The sequence below is a fragment of the Triticum dicoccoides genome, unplaced genomic scaffold, assembly GCF_002162155.2.
Source record: "Triticum dicoccoides isolate Atlit2015 ecotype Zavitan unplaced genomic scaffold, WEW_v2.0 scaffold105323, whole genome shotgun sequence".
NCBI classification, from domain to species: domain Eukaryota; kingdom Viridiplantae; phylum Streptophyta; class Magnoliopsida; order Poales; family Poaceae; genus Triticum; species Triticum dicoccoides.
The window spans coordinates 1-2,475 of NW_021172282.1; the positions used below are offsets into that span (position 1 = coordinate 1).

At 52.4% G+C, this 2,475-nt stretch overlaps 5 non-coding genes across 5 annotated transcripts; all 5 read left to right on the plus strand.

Moving 5' to 3' along the window:
• Nucleotides 1-317: 317 nt before the first annotated feature.
• Nucleotides 318-435, plus strand: LOC119342801. The gene has a single exon (XR_005165725.1). It is a non-coding gene; the product is annotated as a 5S ribosomal RNA (ribosomal RNA).
• A 297-nt stretch (nt 436-732) lies between these two features.
• LOC119342802 lies at nt 733-850 on the plus strand. Its single transcript, XR_005165726.1, has one exon. It is a non-coding gene; the product is annotated as a 5S ribosomal RNA (ribosomal RNA).
• A 297-nt stretch (nt 851-1,147) lies between these two features.
• Nucleotides 1,148-1,266, plus strand: LOC119342799. Its single transcript, XR_005165723.1, has one exon. It is a non-coding gene; the product is annotated as a 5S ribosomal RNA (ribosomal RNA).
• A 297-nt stretch (nt 1,267-1,563) lies between these two features.
• Nucleotides 1,564-1,682, plus strand: LOC119342798. Its single transcript, XR_005165722.1, has one exon. It is a non-coding gene; the product is annotated as a 5S ribosomal RNA (ribosomal RNA).
• A 297-nt stretch (nt 1,683-1,979) lies between these two features.
• LOC119342800 lies at nt 1,980-2,098 on the plus strand. The gene has a single exon (XR_005165724.1). It is a non-coding gene; the product is annotated as a 5S ribosomal RNA (ribosomal RNA).
• Nucleotides 2,099-2,475: the final 377 nt, after the last annotated feature.

Below are 2,475 nucleotides of genomic sequence, written 5' to 3' on the forward strand. Positions count from 1 at the left end.
AAGTCCTCGTGTTGCATTCCCTTTTTAATTTTTTTCGCGCCGCTTGCAAAACAAAACGCACGTGTAAGTAATATATTTACCGTGTTTTATTATTTTGCACGAGTGCGGTAAGTCATAGCTGGGTGCTCACGATTCACGGGTCTAGCGTCGGCGTTGTGGCGCGGCAAGCGTGCACTGGTGCGGTTGAGAGGGAGGGGTGGAAACCGCGTTAAACTCGTCTCCGTAGTTGAGAGGGAGCGGCCAAAGCAATGTACAATCGTCTTTGTAGTGGAGCTGGGAGGGGCAAGGATAAGGGACGAAGACCGGGGTAACATGTCGGATGCGATCATACCAGCACTAAAGCACCGGATCCCATCAGAACTCCGAAGTTAAGCGTGCTTGGGGAGAGTAGTACTAGGATGGGTGACCTCCTGGGAAGTCCTCGTGTTGCATTCCCTTTTTAATTTTTTTCGCGCCGCTTGCAAAACAAAACACACGTGTAAGTAATATATTTACCGTATTTTATTATTTTGCACGAGTGCGGTAAGTCATAGCTGGGTGCTCACGATTCACGGGTCTAGCGTCGGCGTTGTGGCGCGGCAAGCGTGCACTGGTGCGGTTGAGAGGGAGGGGTGGAAACCGCGTTAAACTCGTCTCCGTAGTTGAGAGGGAGCGGCCAAAGCAATGTACAATCGTCTTTGTAGTGGAGCTGGGAGGGGCAAGGATAAGGGACGAAGACCGGGGTAACATGTCGGATGCGATCATACCAGCACTAAAGCACCGGATCCCATCAGAACTCCGAAGTTAAGCGTGCTTGGGGAGAGTAGTACTAGGATGGGTGACCTCCTGGGAAGTCCTCGTGTTGCATTCCCTTTTTAATTTTTTTCGCGTCGCTTGCAAAACAAAACGCACGTGTAAGTAATATATTTACCGTATTTTATTATTTTGCACGAGTGCGGTAAGTCATAGCTGGGTGCTCACGATTCACGGGTCCAGCGTCGGCGTTGTGGCGCGGCAAGCGTGCACTGGTGCGGTTGAGAGGGAGGGGTGGAAACCGCGTTAAACTCGTCTCCGTAGTTGAGAGGGAGCGGCCAAAGCAATGTACAATCGTCTTTGTAGTGGAGCTGGGAGGGGCAAGGATAAGGGACGAAGATCGGGGTAACATGTCGGATGCGATCATACCAGCACTAAAGCACCGGATCCCATCAGAACTCCGAAGTTAAGCGTTCTTGGGCGAGAGTAGTACTAGGGTGGGTGACCTCCTGGGAAGTCCTCGTGTTGCATTCCCTTTTTAATTTTTTTCGCGCCGCTTGCAAAACAAGACACACGTGTAAGTAATATATTTACCGTGTTTTATTATTTTGCACGAGTGCGGTAAGTCATAGCTGGGTGCTCACGATTCACGGGTCCAGCGTCGGCGTTGTGGCGCGGCAAGCGTGCACTGGTGCGGTTGAGAGGGAGGGGTGGAAACCGCGTTAAACTCGTCTCCGTAGTAGAGAGGGAGCGGCCAAAGCAATGTACAATCGTCTTTGTAGTGGAGCTGGGAGGGGCAAGGATAAGGGATGAAGACCGGGGTAACATGTTGGATGCGATCATACCAGCACTAAAGCACCGGATCCCATCAGAACTCCGAAGTTAAGCGTGCTTGGGCTAGAGTAGTACTAGGATGGGTGACCTCCTGGGAAGTCCTCGTGTTGCATTCCCTTTTTAATTTTTTTCGCGCCGCTTGCAAAACAAGACACACGTGTAAGTAATATATTTACCGTGTTTTATTATTTTGCACGAGTGCGGTAAGTCATAGCTGGGTGCTCACGATTCACGGGTCCAGCGTCGGCGTTGTGGCGCGGCAAGCGTGCACTGGTGCGGTTGAGAGGGAGGGGTGGAAACCGCGTTAAACTCGTCTCCGTAGTTGAGAGGGAGCGGCCAAAGCAATGTACAATCGTCTTTGTAGTGGAGCTGGGAGGGGCAAGGATAAGGGAAGAAGACCGGGGTAACATGTTGGATGCGATCATACAAGCACTAAAGCACCGGATCCCATCAAAACTCCGAAGTTAAGCGTGCTTGGGCGAGAGTAGTACTAGGATGGGTGACCTCCTGGGAAGTCCTCGTGTTGCATTCCCTTTTTCATTTTTTTCGCGCCGCTTGCAAAACAAAACGCACGTGTAAGTAATATATTTACCGTGTTTTATTATTTTGCACGAGTGCGGTAAGTCATAGCTGGGTGCTCACGATTCACGGGTCCAGCGTCGGCGTTGTGGCGCGGCAAGCGTGCACTGGTGCGGTTGAGAGGGAGGGGTGGAAACCGCGGGTCCAGCGTCGGCGTTGTGGCGCGGCAAGCGTGCACTGGTGCGGTTGAGAGGGAGGGGTGGAAACCGCGGGTCCAGCGTCGGCGTTGTGGCGCGGCAAGCGTGCACTGGTGCGGTTGAGAGGGAGGGGTGGAAACCGCGTTAAACTCGTCTCCGTAGTTGAGAGGGAGCGGCCAAAGCAATGTACAAT